Source organism: Panthera leo, chromosome A1 (assembly GCF_018350215.1).
Source record: "Panthera leo isolate Ple1 chromosome A1, P.leo_Ple1_pat1.1, whole genome shotgun sequence".
NCBI lineage: Eukaryota > Metazoa > Chordata > Mammalia > Carnivora > Felidae > Panthera > Panthera leo.
In genome coordinates this window covers 209,383,379-209,409,171 of record NC_056679.1, presented here as the reverse complement: position 1 = coordinate 209,409,171, position 25,793 = coordinate 209,383,379, and the positions used below count along the sequence as shown (strand labels likewise).

At 36.0% G+C, this 25,793-nt stretch overlaps 1 protein-coding gene across 4 annotated transcripts in view; it reads left to right on the top strand.

Annotated features, from left to right (window-relative positions):
- Positions 1 to 426: 426 nt before the first annotated feature.
- NIPBL (NIPBL cohesin loading factor) overlaps positions 427 to 25,793 on the top strand; it is a 200,167-nt gene continuing 174,800 nt past the window's right edge. Inside the window, exon 1 of one of the 4 annotated variants that reach the window (XM_042951853.1) lies at positions 427 to 717. The gene's annotated coding sequence lies outside the window, so the exon portion shown is untranslated. The remainder of the gene's footprint in view (positions 718 to 25,793) is intronic. The other 3 variants (XM_042951844.1, XM_042951836.1, XM_042951868.1) reach the window with 3 other exon arrangements.

Below are 25,793 nucleotides of genomic sequence, written 5' to 3'. Positions count from 1 at the left end.
GGGGAAAGCCGGCCCGTCCGTGCCGCAGCGAAAACGCCGCTCCGCAGGATCGACAATTAAAGGCAACATCCGCAGTCGCTCTGAGGAGCAGAAGGGCGCAAAGGACAGCGGCCGCCGCCTGCTGCCGGCCCCGGCCAGCCCGGGCGCGGGGTGGTGCGGCGCGGCGCGGTGCGGCGCGGCCGAGGACGCGAGCCCAAGTGGCGGCGGCAGCGGCGGTGGCGGAAGTGGAGTGGGGAAGAGGGGGTGGTTGTTAGTGTTTGGCGCCGGCGGAGGGAGTCATTCCTGCAGCTGCACTTCCGGTCGGCATTTTGTTCTGAGAGGGAGAGACGGAACGAGAGAGAGACACACACAGGGCTCCTTCCCCCCCCGCCCTCCCCCCCCTCCCTCCGTCGGTACCGACTCACCCGACACCACCAAGCCGCAGGGAGGGACGCCCCCGCCGACAGGAGGATTGGTTCCCGGGCCGGCGGCGATGCCCCCCCGGTAGCTCGGGCCCCTGGTCGGGTGTTTGTGAGTGTTTCTATGTGGGAGAAGGAGGAGGAGGAGGAAGAAGAAGCAGCGATTTGTCTTCTCGGCTGGTCTCCCCCCGGCTCTACATGTTCCCCGCACTGAGGAGACGGAAGAGGAGCCGTAGCCACCCCCCCTCCCGGCCCGGATTATAGTCTCTCGCCACAGCGGCCTCGGCCTCCCCTTGGATTCAGACGCCGATTCGCCCAGGTAAATTCCTGCTCTTTATTTCGGCGGCGGCGGCGGCGGCGGCGCCAGGTCCTCAGCGTCTCTCCTCCTCGCTCCCCTCCCCGCCGTTTCCTTAGCGGCCCCAGGTCTCCTCCACGGGCGAGTCTAGAGTTCGCTCCTCTCCGGTGGCAGCCGCCCTGGGTGGCGGTGGTTTTGTACTCTCTCCCGGCCGGCTCCGGTGGCGGGGACTGGGCTCCTGCCGGGCGGCCGGGGAGGCGTAGGCCCGGCGGAGAGTGCAGGCCGCGGGCCAGCGGAATCTACTTGAGCTCGGGGATTAGGAGAGCTCCGGGCTGAGCGGAGCTACTGCTGGTCGGTGACAGGCCTCGCCAGGGAGAAGAGCCGTAGCTAGTGAGGAGGCGGAAACAATACAACTAACAGCAAATGTGCCCTGTTCGTCCCCATATTTACAACTTTCCTGGTCCCGGAGTGGGGAACGTCCCAGTGAAACAAACAACCCCCCTTCTTCCCCCTGTGACCCCATGAAGGGAGGAAGTAGTTTCAGTTAGTGAGACAAATGTAAATACTCAGACACGGATCCAGTGGCAATTCGTGTCCTGTGTAAAACTTGTTTGGACATTAGAAAGTTAATAAAGACTCATTTTCATTTTTAAAGAATTAAATTGCCCACATGAATATTTAATGTAGAAAACCATAGTGTGGTAGACACTGCATATGTTTCCCCCCCCCCCCCAAGAGTTTTTATGTTGTTTGACAGTGTGTGTTGCACATGGACTTTTTATTCAAAGGCAAGTGTAAAGTACTTGACAGGTTTACCCTGCCACTTTAGATTTGTGTGCGTTATGTAAGGACAATTTTAAACGACTGTATATACAATTCTCAGGTACTTCCTGATCTAAGTGTGTAGAAGCATACAAAGAATATTATCTGTTTTGAGAATTGTACCAAGGTGTAGGTAAAACCAATTCTTTAAAAGCATAGAAATTAAGTTATGCTTAGAATCCCAGGGAGGTTAAAAAAAAAAAAAATGTAGAAGGTGCCATCCTTTCATGTCAGGGCAGATCTTCTTGAGGTCCCAGGATTGTCATTGGCTGTTTGTGCCCATGATGTTTGACTGTGTAATGAGAGAGGTGTCATTTTAATAGGTCAAATGTATCTGTAAATGCTAGAGAAAAATATCAGTTCTGCCTTAACAAATTCTAGTTCATGAGTAAGTTAAGTGTTCAGAGCTTGTTTATGGAGGCGTTGGTCAGATAGGTTGGCATAAGGGAAGAACAATCCATTTAAAAGTCCTCAGCCATACAAATTGCCTAGAAAAATAAATGTTCCTGGTGTTAGACTATTTTGATACTTTGTCTCATATTCAGGGAAGGAAAACTTTCACTGCTTAGAATGAAGCAACACTGATCAACAAAGTCCCTTGTTTTATTAATGGGGGTTACATTGGTTAGAATTTTTTGTGTCTTGTTAAATTATAGTCATTGTAGAATAAGTAACTTTTCTGAAGGTTATTTTTGAGTTTAGCCCTCTGCTTAAAATAAACTGTTCCACATTTCCTGCAAACGTATGGATAAATGTTAAAAAGAGTGAAGTTAATATAGCTGTCACGTACTAGGCATGTTTTTAATGCTATAAATCCGTGTAGTAGTCAGTAGCGTGTCCGTGATTTGTATTGGTCAGGGAGCAGTTTGAATTTTAAAAAGCCTGAAGCTCCTGCTGAGCCCCAATCCCGGCCTCCCTCCCTCCCACTAATCTCCCATTCCTGTCTTTGTGCTGCCTGCTCCTGTTAGACACTGTTTGCTACAGGGCCTCAGGCCTACACTGGGTGGGGGGGGGCATGCCAATGGGGGCTTGTTGGGGAGAGGGAATACAGAAGGGAGGAACACTTCATATCTTAAACAGAGGGTTTGGGGGCCAGCGGCGGGGGGAGGGGGGGTGTGGATAAGGTTTTCAGTGTAAATGTTTGAAAGGCCCTTGTATGAACCTGTGATGCCTTTACAACTTTTATTTAAATAAAATACGGAGACATATGTCAAAGGATGAACATATTTCTACTAAAGGTAATGGAAAAGAGGAGTTCTGCTTGTTTAGTTTTCATCAACAGAAGCAACTTATTTTTAGAGTTTTATAGTTAAGGGGAGCCTTCTTACACAGATGTTTGAATCAGTGTGTTAGATATGTTTATGTGATTGATTTTTTTCTTGTGACTTTGGAATTAAAATGAATTAGTTCTTACCAGATCTTATTTTACCAGTTCTACATATTTAGTGTTCTGTAAGTAATATAGGTTGTGTGATATCTTTCATTAAAGTAGTATAAACATTTTAAAGTAAGTTGAAAATATTTGTTGTTTGGTCCAAACCAATTAAATAAGTTATTTTTAAAGGAAAAAACATTGTAAAGCTCGAACAAAACCTAAACTTGAACTTAAAATTTTTTGACAATTTAGTTGGAAGGAATAATAATTTGTATTTCCCTGGAGATTATGAATACTCTGCTCTACCTCCCCTGTATTGGTTGGGATAGTCGCTAGTGGCTATTTCTGTATTTCTGTTATTATCATTATTTTTTAATTTAGTGAAAGAAGACACTATAAGTGTTCCAGTAGGCTTCTAATGTTAGTTATATTATTTGGAGAAGTAATTCCTAGTATTTATTCAACAGTGTGGTTTATTGTTTCTCTCGAGTCTGTTGAGTTACAAATAACTTATAATAATTACTTGAAAAGAAAGCACTTCTAAAGTGGTGAAAGTCTAGTGAATCAAATTAACATTGAATATTAAATAATTATTTTTAGTGTTTTGAGAAGAGTACATAGGATGCTGCTTCTTGAAAGTCATTCAACAATTTGTTTTCTGAAGTTATTGGAAAGCATTTTGAACCTGTGCTTAGGGATCTTTATACTGCCCTCTTTAAGAAGTAAAAAGTTACATTTGAAGAAAGAAAGACTGTCTATTTGAGATTATTTTTGAGGATGAAAAGTGAAAGTTTTCACTTAGGATGATAGTAAACCAGGTTTTAGTTTTCTGCAGAGTGATCATTATTAAATTTCAAAAATACTGTGAGCAAAGTTATACCAATTCAGATATGTAATCCTCTTTATTGGGTGCCAGGCTACCTAACTCAAACATGTGTTTTTTAAGACTTCCTATATTAATTTCATATTTAATTCTTTGGTACCAATCTCTCATCAGACTGCTGTAGAAACATTTGAACCCATCTATTTCATATTTTGACCTGCTCTATATTGATGTAAAAATTAATGATAGAGTAAATAAAAACTAGAGAGTTTGAATTTTATATGATTTTATTTAACTTTCTCCACCCCATTGCTTATTAGGAAAAGGATCATTTATGAGTAATTCTGGAATTTTAAAATAAGATTTTAGTGTTATGTGAAGTGATTGGGAAGAATGAGGTAAATAAAAATTCCTTTTTGAGAAATGTAACTTCAGTGTTGTTGATCACATTTATTTGCTATAAAGTGAATAGGAAATTACTGACTAGGAACTTTATGGAAACCTGGTAATGAACTGTTTAGTTGAAGATGTTTACTTTAATATCCTGAACATATTAAATTGACTTTGCTGGTAATTTATGGTATTATATAGCCTTTCAAAATCATTTTAAAATATACTTTTTTAGCAAAGAGCAGTTGTTCTTTATAATTGCTCTTTGAATTTTTGAAATGGTTCTTTTTCAAGGTGACCTGAGTTCATTTTTAAATATTCCCATTTCTCTGTGAGAGAAGTGTTCGGCATCATTTCCATTTTTTGATGAAAATCTTGATACTTGGAGGCCATGTGATTTGTGTAGGTTCATGTAGTGAGTGAGAATAAGGGATTCCCTTACTCTTACAAGTTTGTTTATTAGATTATGTTGCTTTAACAAAAGTGTGCGCTCTGGTCACAAAGCTAGGTATTGCTATTGCTCAGTGTTGACACTGATACCTTATGTGGCTTTTTCAATTATCTGAGTCCAGGGTGATTTTTCCTCTTCTTTTAGGGGAGCTATGATACCTGTCTCTTGGTTGTATTTTCCAGGTATGAAACTAGTACTTTTAAATTAGAAAGGCTGACCTTGTGGGTATGTTTGGTGTTTGAATGACTGAATTTATTTACATTATGTTCTTCCTAAAGAGTGTAAGTCAATTAACCATAGTTGTAGTAAACAATTCATAATTACTCCTGAAAGTTTTTTTTATAGCGTGGAATTTTAGTGTTTTCTAATTGGTTTAAAAGCAATTTTAAAAAGCAATTATCATTGTAATTTTAAAAAATATTTTATGTGCTTAGAATTTTTTGCCCAGGTAGATAGGAAAAAATGATTATAGATATTTGTGTTGTACATTGTTTTGTTTGGTGTAAATCTAGAGTCCATTTTAATTGAGTTTTGTCAGATTGCCTTGTTTTAAGGCATATTTCTTTTTATTTCCAAAGTGATATTTTTAGGAGAGATTATTTCTTAATGCAACATTGCCAGCTAGATAAGATTTTGAGGGCTTATAATTTGCCAGAAATTGTGTTAAGTATGACTCTATAATATTACTTCATTTAAAATAATGAGCTCAGGAAATAGAAACTGTTATCCACAATTTATAGATGAAGAAATGGGGCTGGAAAGGTTAGAAAATTGCCCATTGACTTATAATTAGTAAATGGTCAGTCTGATTTATATTTTTTTCTCAAGGATTTAGGATTCCACATTTCTAGTTTTAGTAAAATCTTCATATTTTTCGGTTAGTTAATTCACTACTTATAAGTCATGTATGCAAGGAACTTGTGTAGTTGGGGCAAAGAACTAAAATATAATGCAGACTGTATATCCTATATAATTTTTGAAATCAGATCTTTACCATCTTATATTTGTTAAGCAGTCTGTGTAATTTTTACTTCTTTTAAGTTTTTCATTTTCGAGTTGAAATTGTCATAGCATCTATTTTTAGAAAGGGAAAATTTGGCTTTAGAGAGTGATTTCATTTATAGAAATGGGTGTAATCAATTGTGTAGTAGATGAATGTATAAATCAGTATGACTGATAATTTTTAAAAACTAGCGTTTTATAGCAAAAGAATGTTAATCCTTTCAAAGTCATCAACTTGGGAAATTGTGTGCTTTTTCTAGAGCTTTTGCTATTACATACAATCTTAAGGGGGTTCCTTTAATGATAACCTTTGGAGCCTTTGCGATAGTCTTTTTTTTTAATCCTTAATGGCAAATCTTTATCTTTAGGGGTAAATTTGAGTTTTAGAGACAGTAAAAGTAATTTAGAAGTTAGTTTAGGAGAACTTAGATTTAATAAGATCTTTTTTGTGTTAGGCACTATATTGAGTGGTTTACATTTATAATATGTAATGTTATTAGCGATATCCGTGTACCATGAATTTACTCAATTCTTCAAGGTATATGAACCTAGTTGTGTTTATTATTCTAAGAGAGTTGGGAAAACAGAGGTATAGAATGATAAAATGACTAGCCTAGGCTCCCATAGCTAACAAGTGAAAGAAAGCGGAGAAAGGACTCCACAAAGTTGATGCTTTACCTATCACCCTTAACCACTACACTGTGTATCATGATTTGAACCTCCTAGTTGCCCAATGAGGTTAGTGATGTGTTCTTGTTTCACAGACAAGGAAATTGAGGCTCATCATGTTTAAGAACCTCGACCAGGGTGACAAATCTAGCAAGTGTTAGAGGTAGGACTCCAACCCAATGTGTCTAACTCTAAAACGTCTTTTAATTCTACCACCTTGCCTTTTCAAGATTTATAATACATTTCTTTTTTAAAGATTTACTTTTTAAGTAATCTCTACACCCAATGTGGGGCTCAAACTCACAGAGTTCAGATCAAGAGTCTCATGCTCTACCCACAGAGCCGGCCAGGTGTCCCTGGAATACATTTTTTTGATAAAAAGGATAGACTTGGTTATAAAGCAGTGACACTTTTTCTGTCACAAAGAGGAATTCTGAACTGTTTTGGTTAGTTATAGATGATTGATTATTTGATTACAGTCTTTTCTGTAAAATAGCTTGTTAGTTTACACCTCGTGTAATGTACAAAATGTATATACACAAGTGTGCCTTTAAGAAGGATATTTATTTTTAAATATATGCAAGCTATATTTACAGAAATTGGTAAAATGGGAAAAGCCACTTTATTTTTATATTATTGTGATTAAGTTATTTCTTCTAAAAATGTCAAGCATTAAAAAATATTACCAAGAGGAGCATCTGGGTGGCTCAGTCGGTTAAGCATCTGACTTTTGGTTTCGGCTCAGGTCATGATCTCATGGTTTCCTGAGTTTGAGCCCTGCGTCAGGCTCTGCGCTGAGAGGACAGAGCCTGTGTGGTATTCTCCCTCTCTTTCTGTACCTCCCCTACTCATACTCTGTCTCTCTCAAAATAAATAAACTTAAAAAAAGAATTCCCAAGGATACATCAAACCTCCAACATGGTTTATGTAACTAAATTATTTTGCCATCTTACGTGTGTGTCACATCAGTTCACTTGAACATACCAAACCTTTAAAGTTTTCTTTTGTATAGATTTGTCCATTGGCAGAAGAAGGAAACATTTTCAGTAAGTAAAACCATGGAATTAGTATCAGTTAATTTATTAAAAGTTTTTTGTACTTTTACCTCTCCTGAGAAATTTAGAAGCTGTGGCACAATTTTGAAATATTCGATTCCTTTTTGTTGGAGTTATTTGAGTCACTTGTACTTCTCAGTCTTTTGGTCCTATGCTGATAATATGTGCACTTGTTTAAAGAGTACTGTTTTTTAACTGGTCACTGATTCTAGATACCTTAAGAACTTACAGTGCTTGAAACACTAATGAATTATTACAATTTAAACTATAGTTGACTCTAAAAATATTAATCTTTATGATTTTATATTTAATTTTTTAATTTGCAAAACAAAAATTGTCCTTGAAATTAATCCTAATAAGTAAAATACATCACTGACTTTTCTCAACACTTCTACTTGGCAACCTTTTCAGGATTTTTAAACCTGCTTTTAGTTGTCTTTATCTGATAGGATTGTGGCTTGCCAGTTTCCACCAAAAGAAATTGATCATCTGAGTTAGGCTGTATGTAGTTTAGTTTTCCCTTGGTAATGACCAAATTGAAATTTTCTATGAGTATAAATTGGGCATAACTTCCCCCCTTTAAAATACTGTTCTTAAAAAACTGATACACATGACAGTCCCCCCCCCCCCACCGCCCCCAACCCCCCGCCAAGTTTCTGCCCTATGCTTCAGAAAACTCTAAAGTTGAAAGTTGAAATGTGATGCCCTAAAAGCTATTATCATTCTTTCCCCTTCGAGAAAAGAATTAAGAACGCAGTATTTATGCCATAACCCACCTTTGGGTTATCTTGAAAGACACACATGACATATGCTTTTTACTTAACTTTATTAAGCTAGCTTTTTACTTAACTTTATTAATCTTTTTCCTCTTTCCCTTTTCTTATGTGTTTCTTCCTTTCTGTGTCAGTGTCCTAAGCAAACAATTTTTATAGCACAGTGAGTACAGGTGATGGTGTTAATGTGGCTGGTTCTATAATATTTTCCTTGATGAAAACTTGAGCAGTTTGAAAGGCCTCAAATTCTGAGATTTTCATAAGTTCATAATGCTAGTGAGAAAGCATTGATATTAACTGTGAAAATGTATATTTGTGCAGCATTCCTGCTTTCTTCTGTAGACTTGTGTTACTTCTCAAAACATCTATTCACAGACCAGAAATTTCTCTTAAGGAGAAAAAGAAAGCATGCCTTTTTCGTGGAAGTTTCTCTGGTTATTCCATGTCATAGCATTTGCTAGTTTATTACTTGTATCTCTTGGATAAAATTTGTTCCTGTGTCTGTCAGCCATAGTAAACCACCAGCTATATGAGAGCAAGGAGACTTGTATTATTTTTATCTTTATGTCTGTAGTACCATTACGGTGCTTTTCCTGTTTTGTAGATATTCAATACGTTTTTGTTGAACAAATTAGAACGGAGCTATGTGATATTTCCTAAAGATACATTTCTAAATCTAAGATTAGTGAGTGGCAAGTATATGTTTATGCTAATCTTGAAATACAATTTTCTTAGCTATATATGTGTTCTTAAGGCATCTTGCTTTTTGGGTAAGAATATTTTATTTACATACATCCTTAACAGTACACACATAACAAATTGTGTGTAAAAGTAAATCACAGAAAAACTTAAAACAGGGTTCCTTTTTTAATTGTTAGTAAGGATGGTAAAGTTATAGGAAGGGTTTTTTGTTTCAGTCCTTTGGACAATAGAGTTGCGAGTAAGATACTGAGGGAAAGTATCCAAATACTTGTTTTAAACCCAAGGTTGATTTATTACAGTTTTAATTTTCTTTGTTAATTCTAACTTATGTATTGTGTATAATAACAATGTAGATAAGTTACCTGTAATGAGAAATACATATCAGTATGTTAAAAATGTTATTCACTTAAAATAGTGATATGATGACTGAAATTATTTTTAAATTTAAGTAAAGCTTATTGGAAGTGTGATTTACACAATAAAATTCACTGTTTTAGGTATACAGTTTGATGAGTTCTGACAAACATGTAGTCTTGCAATTTCTACCACACTCAAACAATGTTTTCATCACTTCAAAAAGTTGCCTTATGTCCTTTTGTAATCAGTTTCCTACTTCTGTTCCAGCTCCTGGTAACCGCATATAATTTTTGTCCTTATAGTTTTGTCTTTTCTAGAATGTTGTATAAAAGGAATCATATAGTATGTAGTCTTCTGTGGTAGGTTTCTTTTGCTTAGTAAAAGGCTTTTGAAATTCATCCGTGTCGTTGCATGTATTAGTAGTTTGTTGGTGACTTCATTTTGAAATTGATTTAGAATACCCTTTACCTTTGGTACTACTATCAAAAAAGATTAAACAACTTTAGATATTTTTCTCAGATTTTGCAGCTGCTTTATTATTTGATATAATTTTACTTGTCTATTTTTACCCCTTCAAAAAATTTGTAATTGACATTATTATTAAGTGGTATTTGTTTTTATTAGTTAATTCTATCATGTTAGATGTTCCACCAACCAGGTAAAATATGCAGTGCCCTCTTTTTCATCAAAATTAAGATAGATAGTATCATGTATTTTGAACATATATTACATAAAAACTAGAATAAGATATGAGGGATGATACAATAATAACTCACCAAAAACTGAGTTTACATTTTACTATAAGTTTCATGTTTGTTGTTTATACTAAAAATAGAGCATCGGTTATAGTGAAGAACAGTGGGTGCCTCTCTTTTAATGCTTTAAGTTAGAAGGTGCCTGGGTGGCACAGTTGGTTAAATATCTGATTCTTGATCTCGGCTCAGGTCATGATCTCACAGTTTGTGAGTTTGAGCCCCACATTGGGTTCTGCACTGATGGTGTGGAGCTTGCTTGGGATTCTGTCTCTCCTCCTGTCTGCCCCTCCCCTGCTGGTGTGCTCGCTCTCTCTCTCTCAAAAATAAATAAATAAACCTAAAAAAAAAAAAAAAAGAGAAGCAGTGCTGTTTACTGAAAGTTGGGGCAGATAATGAGAAAAGGGCCATTTTCTGGTCGTTTTATTTGACCACCTTTTTTGTTTTTCACCACTCCCTTTTTGAAACCTTTCTTTCCTTGGGTTCAGGATATCTGTCTCTTCTTTTTCTTCCCTTGTGTATTTAATATGTCATTTGTTGACTCTTGCTAATTCTTCCTCCTCTGCCCACCCCTTAAATCTTGGTATTCCTGAGGTGGTTTTTTATATTCTTCATTCTGTTATCCCTTCCTGTTGATCTTATCTATTTATATGACTTTTTATATGCTTGTTACCTGTATGCTGATGACTCAGGAATCTGCCTCCAGAATGATGTATTTTCCTGAGACAGATCCATCTGTCTAGGTACCTCCTAATGTCTTATAAATACTTTAAATTCAAAAGTATATAAATCTGAACTCATCCCTCAATTTTTCCCTACTCTCACCACTCTCCCCGCCCTCCAAAAGAAAAAAACTGTTCTTACAACTATGTGAAGTAGGTAAATGTTTCCATCATCAACTCAGTTCCCTAAATTGGAGATTTGGCGATAATGCTTCACCCTTCTCCTTTACTGTACCTTCAATCCAGTTGTCCATCCAGTTCTGACATTCATGACACCTCTACATATCACTTGAATCCATCCCTCTTCTGTTTTAGATTCTTAGAGTAGGCATGTATATACAGCTTATCAGACAGAATAACTTCTCGCATTCATTTTAAGAAGACTTAGAGGTAGTTGTGAAAGATGTATTTAGTTAGGGTATTTTTTTATATGCTTGGGCTCTGGTATTTAAAATTAAGGTGTAGGGGTGCCCGGCTGGTTTATTTGGAAGAGTGTGTGACTCTTGATCTCGGGGTTGTGGGTTCAAGCTCCACGGGTAGAGAGATGACCAAAAACAATTTAAAAAACTAAAATTAAGGTGTAATCTTTATTAACATTCATGCTTTATCGTCTAATGTTGTCTGGGTTGTGAGATTGAGCACCTCATCAGGCTGTGTGCTGGGCACGGAGCCTGCTTAAGATTCTCTCTCCCTTTCCCCCTCTCCTGCTCAGGTTCTCTCCATCTCCTTCTCTCTTTTTAAAAAATATTTTTTCCCCTATACTATAGAAACAAGTTCACTTGAATAACTTTCACTTTTATTGCAGATAACAATAGTAAAGAAACCTACAATGGGATATGATACCATTCGGTTGCTAGGCATTCAGACATTTTTAATGGCAGGAGTCAGATATAACTATATTACTTGCTTGTGAAGTTATTGCTGGTGGTTTTGTATAATTTACAATGTTTCTTCCTTAGAATAAGAAGTTGTCTCCTTCATTCTCCATTTCAACAAAAGGATCTACTTAAGAGTTATTGGTTTAAATAACCCTGAGTATCTCTTTTGTGAAGGACACACTACAATGTGATGTTATTTTGAAAAACAAACATGTCTTCACTATATCCAGAGTTTATAACTAAAGAAATAATAGGTGCTATGTTGTGCTGTAGTGCTAATTACCATGTTTTTGAGAAAATGAGATCAATCAAAAGGCAATTTACAAAGACTGACAGGAGAATCCTGTCTTGGAGTCTCTGGTACCTTGTACATTGTCAGCACTCAACAAACAATTGTTGAATAAATGAATTTGAATTATATTTCAGTTTGGGGATGTAGGACTAATTTGAGTGACAGAAGATGGGTGGGGTTTGTTAAACATTGAGTAAATTTGATGGAAGAAAGAAAACACAAAGCCCAGAAAAGGTGGGAAACACTTAAAGCAAAGAATTGGTATAATTTAGTTAATTGCTTATATTTGGACAATTAGGTTTGCTTAGCTGGATAAGAGAAAAATCTGTATGCAAGTGGTTTGGATTCTTTCTACTATGATTCCTGTTTCACATTTGCTTCTGGTTTCAAGTATTGCCTCTGTACTTCTGTCTTCATTGCTATGGGATAAATTTGTAGGCTCAAGGCTAAAATGACTTGCAAAAACCAATTGAGAGTTGGTGGGAAAGGGAGAGAAATATTATAGTTCTTCAGTCTTTTCCAGTTATTCAAGGTTTGTAGTGTATGTCAAAGTGTCATTGCATGTCTTCAGTATTCAGATGAAGGGGCATAAAAACTAGAATTTAAAATGACTTACAATTTGCAACAAGTTTGTTTGTGACTGACCTAGGATGAAATTCAGTATCTGAGTCTCTAATATGCTGTTAGGTGTTGAGCCATGCTGTTACCTACATGAATTATCATATGATTTTAGTGATTCTTTATAAAAACTTCATAGTTCAGCAAGTCTCCATTCTCTTAGTTTTCTTGGGAACTAAAACCACTTATAGTTTTCTGGTATGTTAAGTAAGGCTAAATTGTGGAACTTAGAATGTAAAATCCTTTAAGAACTTCAAAGTTAAAGACTTCCCCCTTTTTTCCAATTATAGAAGCAATGTAGGAAAAAGCTACATGCTATTTGGAAAATAAGAAAAATATTTATAATCTCATATTTTATGTTTTTCCTACTAGTTTTTTAATAAAAATATATGAATATAATTTTAGTTAAATATGTATTCATGGTTTAAATTATACATACATAGACCTGTTTTGTCTTAAGGTTGTCTCATTAAGATTTTCCTAATTTCCTGATAGTGTTCGTAATTATTTAAAATTTTACCCCAGGGCTCTTGGCTGGCTCAGTCTGAGGACATGCGACAGTGGATCTTGGGATTGTGAGTTCAAACCCCCCATGGGGTGTAGAGATTATTTAAATAATAATTTTTTAGAAACTTTAAAAAATGTTACCCAGTATTTTGTCAGAGAATGAACCATAATTTCCTAAGTCATTCTGTTGAACATTTTATTTGCTCTCACTTTTTTTTCCTGTATAAAAATAAGACAGTGGAACATCTTTATATGTACTGCCCTTGCGCCCTTTGGGGAGTTTATTCACTTAGAGTTGTAATCTAATAAGTGGAAGTTGGGCCAAAAGGTTTGAACATTTTTATGGCTCTTAATATATATTTCCAAAAATAGTTTTATCTTTCCATAATCAGTATTTTCATTCATGTTTTAATTCATTCAGTAAATGCATTTTTTTCATATAGATGCAAATTCCCTATTAAGATTATTCTTGGGTCATTTAACTGCTCCTCTTGCCCACTATTGTGGATGTGATCTTTTTTTTCCAAGATATTTTTGAACTCCTTGATGATGAAGGTCCTAAGCTTTTTCAAGCTGGATGTATCATTTGGAGGTATTATATAGTGAAATTAGCATAGAATCTAATCTAAACTAGTTGCTAACCAAGTGACATTCAAGTCATTGAGCTCATTTCTTCAACTATAAGCTTAAGGGGTTATTGGGTGGTCTCAGGTTTTAGGATTTTTATGGATTAGTAAAAACACAAAGGTATAAAAAAGGAATTTAGATAAATGAAAAAAGGAGTAGTTCCTAGAGATACAGTTGTAGTTAAAAGATCATCAGTCTTCTATTAGTAGAAAAAAAAAAGGTAAGAAAATTTCTAGATTGGACTGTACTAGAAAGAAAAATAAATTTTTAGGTAGGTCCTAGTACTTACTCTTAATATTTGAAATAAGAAATATCTAATGTGATATGGACATGGCAATGATCTCATAGTCACTTATTCATCAAACATTGAGCATTTCCTGTGTCTCAGGAACTATAAGATATTAGAGATGCTGAAATAAAAGATGCTAGCCTTGTCTTCAGGGATCTTAAAGTCTAATATAGACAGGTAAACAAAGATTATATTACAATATCAAGATTCACAAAGAGAGCAGGACTGAGGGGGATCACCTAATTTAGACTAGAGATGAGGTGTAAACTAAATTTTGAAAGTCATTAATTAGATTTAAGAGCCCGGGGCAGCAGTTCCATTTTGGAAACTGCAGATGCTCAGATTATCGGAGTATGGGGCTGGAAAAGGAGCATGCCAAAAAGATTTGAAGCTACAGAGAGGGACTTAGTCCAGATTATGAAGGAATTGTATATGCCTTTACAAACTCTGCATTTTATTTTAAAGGCACTGGGGAATCAAGAAATTATTTAGTAATGAAGTATGTTTTGTATTTGAAAAATATTTTTTTGGCAGCAATGCAGAGATTAGATAGTGGGCAGAAAAAAGGAGGGTAGGGCTGCTGTTTAGGAATTGATAAAGTCCTCAGTTAAGGTAGTGAGAATGTGGAGGAAGAAACTTATAAAAAATGTTAAGGAAATAGGCTGGATACAGTTTGGTATATTGGGTAATGGAGAACGTAGGTATATTGGGTAATGGAGAATGAAAAGAGTTAAGGATGCTTCCTTGATTCTCAAGTTTCATACTTGTGGGGCTTGGAATTTAGAAGTTCCACTCACTAATGTTAAGAATATAGGAGGAGAAAGTTTTAAGTGGTAATGTGGAAAAAGGGAGGGAGGTGGTACCACAATTTTTAGGCACAGTGACCTGTGGGACATTCAGTAAGGTGGATATGAGAGTCTAAACACTTCAGGTCTTCAGAGCTCAGAAGACATTAGGCTTTTCTTTGGCAAAGAACATAATTATGAATTGGTCAATTAGAGGATTATTCTCATGTGGAAGACATTTCTAAATCTATGTACACTCTTTAAATGGATATATAAAATTTAACTTTAAAACCATGTTGAGGTGACTCAGTTGGTTAAGTGTCCGACTTTGGCTCAGTTCATGATGTCACATGATCTCACGGCTTGTGAGTTCAAGCCCTGCATTTGGCTCTGTGCTAACAGCTTAGAGCCGGGAGCCTGCTTTGGATTCTGTGTGTGTCTCTCTCTCTCTCTCTCTCTCTGTGCCTCCCCTGCTCATGCTCTGTCTCTTTCTCAAAAATAAACAAACATTAAAAAACAACAAAAAAAAAAAAGTTGAAGACCTTGGATTCCTTTATTATCTCAACTGAGAATATCCAATGTAATATTCATTTTATTATTATAGTTCTGGTATATACATACAAATTAGAATTAGCACAGTTTTTGTTTGTTTTTAGGTTTGTTTATTTTGAGAGAGAGTGAGAGACTATGTGAGCAGGGGAGGGGCAGAGAGAGGAGAGAGAGAATCCCAAGCAGGCTCCTTACTGTCAGCGCAGAGCCCCATGCAAGGCTCAAACTCACGAACTGTGAGAGCCAAAATCAAGAGTTGGATGCTCAACCAACTGAGCCACCCAGGCTCCCTGAGTATTAATACATAGCTTTTAAAGCCAAAATAAGTTTTGCTGCCTATGAATAAGAATACAATCTACCCAGAGAAAGACAAACAGCATATGATTTCAGTTTTATGTGGAATCTAAAAAACAAAACAAATGAATAAACAAAAAACAGAAACAGAGTCATTATTAATATAGAGAATAAACTTATGGTTTCCAGAGAGGAGGGAAGTTGGGGGGATGGGTGAAATGAGTGAAAGGGAGTGGGAAATAACAAGCTTCCAGTTACAGAATGAATAAATCACAGGAATAAAAGGTACAGTATAGGGAATGCAGTCAATGGTATTATAATAGCGTTGTATGGAAACAGATGATAGCTATACTTGGGGTGAGCATAGCATAACGTATAAACTTGTTAAACCTCTATATTGTATGTCTGAAACTAACGTAACATTGTGTGTCAACTATACTTCAATAATCTTTTAATTAAAAAAAGAAAAAATATAGTCTATGAAACACTATCACTTTTCACATTCTATTCTTTTTTTCCATATTATTTTGGGGAGAGTGCATGTGGGGGAGGGGCAGAGAGAGGGGGACAGAGGATCTGAAGCAGGCTCTGTGCTGACAGGCCGACAGCAGTAGCCCTGAGCCAGATGTGGGGCTTGAATTCCCGAAACATGAGATTATGACCTGAGCCGAAGTCAGACGCTCAACCAACAGAGCCAGCCAGGTGCCCCCACTTTTCACATTCTAGGCAGAATGGGTATTGAAAAATTTAGTGGCTTGGTCAAATTGTTGTAGGCATTAATGGTTATTTGAAAATGACTTTCTTCAAGGCTGACCTAGAAGATCTCTCCAGTCTTAAATCAGAGTTAAAAGAGGTATGGGTGATTTCTATGTGTTTTTGGTTTTGGTTTTTAAATCTTACGTGGTTTAAATTACCAGAAGAGAATAATACCATTTCGTCTTGAGGCTTGCCTTTTCAGAATATGGGTCATATACTACTATGAACTTAGAATAACAAAACGAATGTTCTTGTATGACTTTTCTATTGTATAAGGCTCTTTCTAGGGCCTTCCTGGTGTATTTGTTTATCCAGATTAATCAGAAGACTGCCCCTTTGGTTAGTTTTGTACTGAATCCACACATAGTGAGATCTTTTAGTGAGAGCTATGTTACTTTCTCATGAAGGGATTATTTTTACAAATATAATTAAAGGTCTACTTTTAGAATAAAAAAAATGGCAGTGGCTTATCAAAAGTATCATGTGCAGAAATCATTATAAAGGAATCAAACTGGGGGTGCCTGGGTGGCTCAGTCAGTTAAGCGGCCGACTTCGGCTCAGGTCATGATCTCGCGGTCCGTGAGTTTGAGCCCTGCGTCGGGCTCTGTGCTGACAGCCCAGAGCCTGGAGCCTGTTTCAGATTCTGTGTCTCCCTCTCTCTGACCCTCCCCTGTTCATGCTCTGTCTCAAAAATAAATAAAACGTTAAAAAAAAAATTAAAAAAAAAAAAAAAGGAATCAAACTGACTTACCAGAAATGATTGACCAGGTGTCATAATGTCAAAATGAAAACTTGTGCTTTCCTAGAATCTAAGTACATTCACGTAAATGTACTTGGTTTGGTTAAAGAGGTGGCACACCAGAATCACCTAGAGAATTTTTTCAAACTTAAACCTTTTCTGGAGATGTAAGATAAGTTTATAAGCCTCTCCTTTAGTTCTTTCCGTAGGCTTTTTAATCATTCCACAAGAATTCATTGAATACCATGTGCTCACCAATGAATTCTAGGCATTTGCTATTAGGATTTTTTTTCAGCCTCCCTCTCAAATTTTACATGGCTGCCTAAAAGATCCCTCTTTTTTTCTATCCTGTAAAAACATTATCTGAGAGGCATAAAGGAGCAGGGAACTGTGGTGAGCAGAATTATTAGTAAGTTAGAATTAAAAATAGAATGGAGAGATGTGTTGAGTCCTGAAGAATGGAGGGAAGTTGCTGGATACTAGAGAGGACTTAGAACTGAGGAAAGAAGTTAGAGTAGCAGATGCTATAAATGAATTTGGCAAAAGAATTGTTAAGAAATTGAAGTAAAAATTTTTAAATATATATTAGCAACAGTACTTAGAATATAATAAAAAAAGCAGTGAGCTGACTTCTCTGTTCCTAAAGGTGGCTTATGTTTAAAAAGTTTACTCAGAAGTCAGATTGCATTATCTTGTGTATGTTGGATGCATAGTGCTTAAGAGTAACATGTAAAATGCTTAGAACTATGCTGTACACTTACAGTAGTTGTCCTCAGCAAGTATTTGTTATTTTTATTAGTTGGCGGCTACCTTTCTCATTGTGATTTGATGAAAAATATATCCTTGTCAACTCTATTCCTAAATGAAAATAGGCTAATTTGCGACATTTATAATGAATTATTAGGAAGAAAGATATTTGATAAGAAGCAAAGAAAAAATAATTAATTTGGCTCAAGTTAATCTGGTATTGAAATATGAATACTCCTGGGACACCTGGATGGCTCAGTTCCTTAAGCATCCTACTTAGGTTCAAATCATCTTGGAGTCCATGAGTTTAAGCCCTGTGTTGGGCTCTGTGCTGACAGCTCAGAGCCTGGAGCCTGCTTGGGATTCTGTGTCTCCCTCTCTCTGTCCTGCCCTGCCCTACCCTACCCTACCCTACCCTACCCTGCTTGTGCGCTCTTTCTCTCTCTCTCTCTCTCTCTCTCTCAAAAATAAATAAGCATTAAAAAAAAAAAAAAAGAAATATGAATACTCCTTCCCAGTATAACTTTGCTGTATACCCCAGATCAAGGGACATAGCCCAAATAATAACTGCCTATATGAGGAGCTTGATTTATCTCATCTTTAATGTCTAAAGTTAATTATGCCTCCAAAGGTGTTGTGTTATATACTATTATGTATGATAATATACATGTATGGACAGAATATATATATGTATATATATATCCACTATATTTTGATAACTCATTTTGTATTTTCCTGCTTTACACCTTTTAATCAAGACATTTACCTCCTTTTTTCTCCATCTATTCAAATCCTATCCTCTCTTTGTCAAGATCTTACGGGTTTTTTGGCGGTGATAGAAGAAGAGTAGCGAAACAGAATCACCTAGGCTTCCCTCCCCTGCCCCCACCCCCCACCCCAGCTTATACTTTTCCTTTTTTTCCCCCAGGCTGTTCTCCCTTTTCTGCTGCCCCAAGTGATGCGTTCTCTTCCTTTTCTAATATATACCTGTGTGTAGGAGTTAGTTATTTAAGTTATATGTTGACTTCCTACGTTTTCTTACATATTGAACTATGGTTTATTTTGTTTCATTTTGCATTGTTTGTATTATGTGCTTAGAGTGTGAACTATTGGAGGGCAGGCTCTGCCTGTGGTACCTGGTAGAGTGTTTGGCTTGGAGCAGGCTCTTAGCAAGTGTTTGCTTATAACATATGTGGCTCATCTGAACTAGATTTATTAAAAGATTTGAACAAAATCTCACATTCTCACAAACCATAAAATTCACTCTTTTAAATTGTGCAGCGGTAAAATTTCAGTGGTTTTTAGTTTATTCATAAAGTTGTGCAACCATCATCATTATCTAGTTTCCAGAATCTTTCATCACCCAAAAAAGAAACCCAGTATCCATTAGCAGTCACTCCCCATTCTTCCCTTCTTCAGCTTGTGGCAACCAGTAATCTACCTTCTGTTGCAACAGATTTCCTTATTCATAAGTGGAATCACATAGTGTGACCTTTTTATATCTGGCTTCTTTCACTTGGTCTTCTGCATTGTAGCATGTATCAATGCTTCATTTTTTATGGTCAAATAATATTCCATTGTATGGATATACCACATTTTACTTGACCTTTTGTTAGTTGATGGACATTTGGGTTGTTTTCACCTTTTGGCTATTATGAATAATGGTGCTATAAACATTCACATATGAGTTTCCATGTGGGCATAGATTTTCAGTTCCCCTATGTAGATACATAGCAGTGGAATTTCTGTGGCATATGCTAACTAACTCTGCTGAACTGCCAGACTGTTTTCCAAGGAGGCTATGCGATTTTTACATTTCCATTTTCAGTGTTTGAGATTTACACTTTCTGTATATCGTCACCAATACTTGTTATTGTGTGTTTGAGTGTAGGCATCCTGTATGCAGTGGTATCTCATTGTGGCTTTCTTTGATGTGTATTTCCCTAAGGATTAATGATATTGAGCATCTTTTCATTTGCTTATTGGTTTTTTATATATCTTCTTTGGAGAAATGTTTCTTCTAATCTTTTGCCCATTTTTGAATTGGATTATCTGTGTTTTTATTCTTAAATTATAAATTTTTGATATATTATGGATCCAAGTCCCTTATTAGATATATGATTTGCAAATATTTTCTCTCATTCTGTGGATTATCTTGTTAATTTCTTGATGGTGTCCTTTGAATCACAAAAGTTTTTTATTTTGATGATGTATGATTTATCTGGGTGGTGGTTTGTTGTTGCTGCTGCTGCTTGTGCTTTTGATGTTATATTTAAGAAACTGTTGCCTAACCCAAGATAATGAAGATTTACATCTATTTTTAGTTTTAGCACTTACTTTTAATTCTCTGATCAGTTTCAAGTTAATATTTTGCATGTGGTATCAAGTAGGGCTACAACATCTTTCTTCTCCATGTGATTATCCAGTTGTGCCATCACCATTTGTTGAAAAGACTATTCTTTTTCCATTAAATGGTCTTAGCACCCTTGTAAAAAATCAGTTGAATGTAAATATAAGAGTTTCTTTTTGGACTCTCACTTTTATTCCATTCCATCCACCATAAGGGGTCTAACCTTATGCCAGTACCATAGTGTTAATTACGGTAGCTTTGTAATAAGGTTTGAAAATAGGAAGTATGAATCCTCTAACTTTGTTCTTTTTCAAGATTTTTTTTTGTATTTTGGATCTCTTGCATTTTCATATGAATTTTAGCATCTGTGTGTTCATTTCTGCAAAATAGGCAGCTGCAATTTTGATAGGGATTAGTCTATGTATAGATTCATTTGGGGAGTATTGCCATCTTTATAATATTAAGTCTTTCCATCCATAAGTATAGGGTGCCTTGTCTTTTTTTTTTTTTTAGGCCTTGATTTCTTTCACTGATAATGTTTTATAGTTTTCAGTGTTCAAGTATTACACGTCTTTTGTTAAATTTATTCCTAGATATATTTTTCTTTTTGATATTATTATAAATGGAATTTTAAAAAATTTCATTTTGAGATTGTTAATTGGTAGTAGATGGTAGTACAATTGATTTTTATGTTTTGATCTTGTATCCTACAAGAACTCCTTTATTAGTTCTAATTCATGCTCCTTTTTCTAGGGACAATTTAGAGTTGTTCTTCAGTATTGTTCATTCTGCCCTTCTCCAGCCTTCCAAATACTACATGCTACAAGTAGTTACAAGATAGAATTTTTCCTGTTTGTCCAGTCTGGTGCTGTTGTGACTTGAAAAAACTTGTGCACATATGAAAAGTAAGACTAGATAGTTCAGAAGAAAAGTCGTGGTCATATTATGTCAGAATTTTCATTTAGTCATACCTGACTATAGTATAGGATTGAAAATTGAATAATTGTGGTGTAGTATTTAAAACAATTTGTTTCACCTGTAGTAAGGGCCAATTTAAATGTCTGTTGCAGAATAAATGCCTCTGTTAACAATATCTATATGTAGAAGTAAAATTAATTCTCTTGGTCAGTAATTTATAAAGTCTTCATCCTCCATGAGTCCATAAGTGATTTTCAGTAGTGTGTCTGGAAAGTTTAAGTTGTACAAGAAAAGAAAAAAGGAAAAAATAAGTGGGATTAGGGCAAGGAGGCAAGATTAGTAATTTGAGTTTTGTTAATACAGTGTTATGATTTAAATAGATATCTGCTGATTGGGAACAAAAGAGGAAACAGCCAAAATGGATTATTATTCCTTAAGTTTAAACTTCTGTTTTTTAATGAATCAGAATTGAACCTAAATGGTAAATACATATATAAGTTGTTAAACCTCACTAGCAATTGGAGAAATGAAGAAGTATACTCTAGTTAGATTTATGATGTGTTCTGTTGATCAAAAATGATTAAGTGAAGAAGTACCCTAAAAGGGTTCTTATTTAATAAGTTTTAACTCCCATTCTCACTAATTCTTTTCTTTTCGCTCAAGTTTAGGTGTTATAATAGATATAAGGATGGGTGGGGTAATTCTTCCTGTCCCTGTTTTTAAAATAAACACCGTCAAGAGTTTTCTATATATTACCATTATCATATTTAATACTTTCAGAAAAAAACTTCTTGGAATAGATGTTATTTGCATTTCACAGGTGAAGAAATTGAAGCTTAGGAAGTCAAGGTTACACAGCTTGAAACAGGAAGAAGGCAAATTTTAAATGAAGTTTTTGTGATTCTAAAACCTAGGCTTGAACTCTTAATTGCTATACTAATACTGCGTTTCCACTCCCTTTGAGGAGCTTACACCCAGGTTGATACTGTTATGCATAATACTTCCTGGATCCTTAAACTATTAATAACTATTACATAAGATTTAAACCAGAATCTAAAAAGTGAGTTTTTATTTTACTTCAGAAAAGTCTCAAGTCTTTGCTTTTGAAAATGAAATCAAGTATTTGCCCATTCTTTTAACGCTGTGTATTACCCAGGTGTCATGGCTTCAAAAATTTCCTTGGTATCCTCACTTTGAAAGTTGGCTCTTGAAACTTGTGGAGTAGGAATTTGGGTCCAGACTTAGTAAAAGAGGAAGTCCTGGGAGAGCTTCTTGAATAATTTTAGGATAAGAAATTATAGCATAAAGAGAGGGTGGGCAAAACTTAAGAGTAATAACTCCCAACTTGTTTTCTCTGTGGTGGAGACTTTTGTTTTATCTTAGATCCCACCAGTATATAAAAATAACTGGTGTAACATAATTGCCTTATGGGTTCTTAAGAAAATAATATGAATTATATTTATTTTTGATTGAGCCTATATGGAAGATATACACACACACACACACACACACACACACACACACACATACTGGATTCCCCAAGAAAGGTATAACACATATTTAAAAAAAGTTATTTATATATACACACACACACATATATGTATATATGTGTGTATATATATATGTAACTACAGTGCAAACCTTTGTATTGAGTTTGGTTTGTTCAGTTTGAACAGTAGGATTTTATAGAAGGAAATCTAACTTTAAAAAAATCATCTAAAACCTTGGATGGTGTTGTGCCCTTTAAAAAAAAATTTTTTTTAAATAGGTTTAAAGTAGCCAATTACAGACTATTTCCAAAGGATTCCTTCCAAAATCTTGGATCAGAGACATGTTTAGCTCCTAGTTTTGTGAACTTTTTCAATTTTAAACCTCAGCCACCCTTTCTATGATTATTTATTTCTTCATGTCTGGTCACCTTTTTTCCCTTTCTTTTTACATCATTAACTGCAGATCTCTTTCTTCATGCCTTTCAGAACATCCTTTCCATGTATATCAGCTTATTATTTTTCATTCTTATTATATTTTAGGCCTAAAGTGAAGTAAGGCTTTTTGCCTGAGTTCCTGGATGTATATACATAAACAGAGTTTAAAATCCTGCTAGTACTCAAAATCAACTGTAGATTGTATCATTAGAGACTGCCTACTGATAGATCACATGTTTTCAGTACCCCCTTTGGGGAGGCATTATGACAGACTAGGGTACTTAATACTTTAGTTGATCACTTATAATGTGTTTATAGAATCGGGAAGGAGCTAAGCAGAAAGAAGAAAGGAGTCCTTTATGATTTAGAAAACAAAAGAATTCTTCACTAAAACCTTTAATTGTGTTATTCTTAGCAAATGATGATGATGATAGTAGTAGCAATAACGACTCATATTTATTGGGCTCACTGTTTTGAATATTTTACTTGCATTATTTAATCCTCAGTGCAATCTGTTGAGGTTTACAAATAATATCCCCACTCTACAGAGTATGAAACTGATGCTTACAAAGAATGTGACTCACCCATGGTATAATAGAGGGAAATCCCATAAGCAGTTCAGAGTTGGCACAATTAAAATGAACTTCTCTAAGTTCAATTAGACTGTAAGCTCCCTGAGGTCAGGAATTTATTTATTTATTTACTTATTTATTTTAATATTTATTCATTTTTGAGAGACAGAGAGACACAGAGCATGAGCGGGGAAGGGGCAGAGAGAGAGGGAGACGCAGAATCCGAAGCAGGCTCCAGGCTCTGAGCTGTCCGCACAGAGCCCGACGCGGGGCTCAAACTCACGAACTGTGAGATCGTGACCTGAGCCAAAGTTGGGCCCTCAACCGACTGAGCCACCCAGGCGCCCCCTGAGGTCAGGAATTTAATGTAATGTTTATTGCTTTATTTCTGTTACCTAACAAAGGGTCTGAGTATTGCAGAAGTGCCAGGCATATGATATATGCTTAGGAGGTTTTTTTTTGTTTGTTTTTATTTTTTATGAATAAATGAGGTTGGAGAGGCTGATTCATTAGCCTTAGCCACGAACCTTCTGGAGGAATCCATACTAATCTCATTTGCATTGCATGACTTATTCCTCTTCCTTGGACTACCATTTTTATGATCTCTGGCAGGACACCTGCCAAGTTACTATTCATTCTTCAAGTTCCAACATAATTCCATCTTTTCTGTGATGACTTCTTGTCTCTTTTAGGAAGGATTTGTTCTCTTTTCTGTCCTCCCACTTTTTACCTTTAAAGTTTATTATAATACCTATTATATCATAATTATCTTCTTCCCCTAGCCTGGGAATCCTTGATAGGTCAGGAGAGGGGGTAGTGGTGGACTGTGTCTTATTCATCCCCAATTCAACATTAAGTACATTTTTTGGCACTGTTAAGTGCTCACTAAATGTTTGGCTGAATGAATTCATACAAACAAGCTAAAAATAGACTTGTAGGTGAGTGTTGAGACACTATTTCAGTGTCCTCTCTGAATTAGTCATTGCTTTGTGATTTTAGTATATTCCTTAGATTATGAAAGATCATTCCTCTAGGCTGCTGTCTTTCAGAAATATTAATTGAGGGGATCCTATAGCATCTCAAGATTGCTACTAGGGTTTTCTACAGAGTTCTCTGATATTCTTATCCTTTTGGGGGGAAAATTTTTTAAGAAAGGAAGAAAAAAACAATAAAAATGTGATCATAGATAAGCCAAATGTCTAAGAATGAACGAACCTATTCTTTAAGTATTTGAATATTGAAAGTAGCATATTAGATTAAATTTTAGGATCCTGGGGCACCTGGCTGGTTCATTCGGAAGAGCATGTGACTCTTGACCTCAGGGCCATAAGTTTGAGCCCCACGTTGAGTGTAAAGATTACTAAAAAAAATAAATAAATAAACCTTCAAAAAAAATTCTGGGATCCTTAAATACAGAGTATAAGTCAGAATTGTATGTGCTCTTATATATACCGCATACTGTATAGGATTGTTTATGAGGAACAGAAAAGGTGATATGAATAGAAATGCTTATAAATAGGATAGTGCTAAAAAAAAAAAATAAAAAATAAATAGGATAGTGCTGTTTCTGCAGAAGGAATTTTACTAAACTATTGGTATACTGTAAATTAAATGATTCTTAAGAATTTTTTCAAATACTGTATTATCTATTGTTATATAACAACTTACTCCAAGATTTAACAGCTTTAAACAGTAAATGTTATCTCACTATTCTTGTGGGCCAGGAATCTGGGTGCAGCTTAGCTGGGTGCCCTCTAAACTCTGGTGGTCTCTCAAGGCTGCAGTCTTCCTGTGGTCAGGGTATCAGTGAGGGCCGCAGTCATCACACACTGGGGGAGTGGTATAAGGATTTGAGTATGGCAAAAGTAAAAAAATTCAACAAAAATAAGAGCAGGATTCAAGTTGAGATTTTTTAAATATACTTTTAATGCTTAAAGTGGAAGTTGTATAAAAATTATTAGTCAAGGGGGGCCTGAGTGGTTTAGTTGGTTGAGTGTCCAGCTTTGGCTTAGGCCATGATCTCATGGCTTGTGAGTTCGAGCCCCAATTTCGGCTAACGACAGCTCAGAGCCTGGAGCCTGCTTTGGATTCTGTGTCTCCCTTTCTCTCTGCCCCTCCCCCACTCATTCTCATTCTCATTCTCTCTCTCTCTCTCTCTCTCTCTCTCTCTCTCTCTCTCAAAAATGAATAAACATTAAAAATTATTAGTTAAGAACAGAAATAATGCAGTTTGTCAGGAGTTAGTTGGAAAAGGTAATGAGTGAATTTGAACAGTGTTAAGAGACTACAAAGTGTGTCTTCATGGGATAAGTTCACTCTTGCAGCACATTTCTCATTTCTGTGTTGGTTCTGATATGGAAA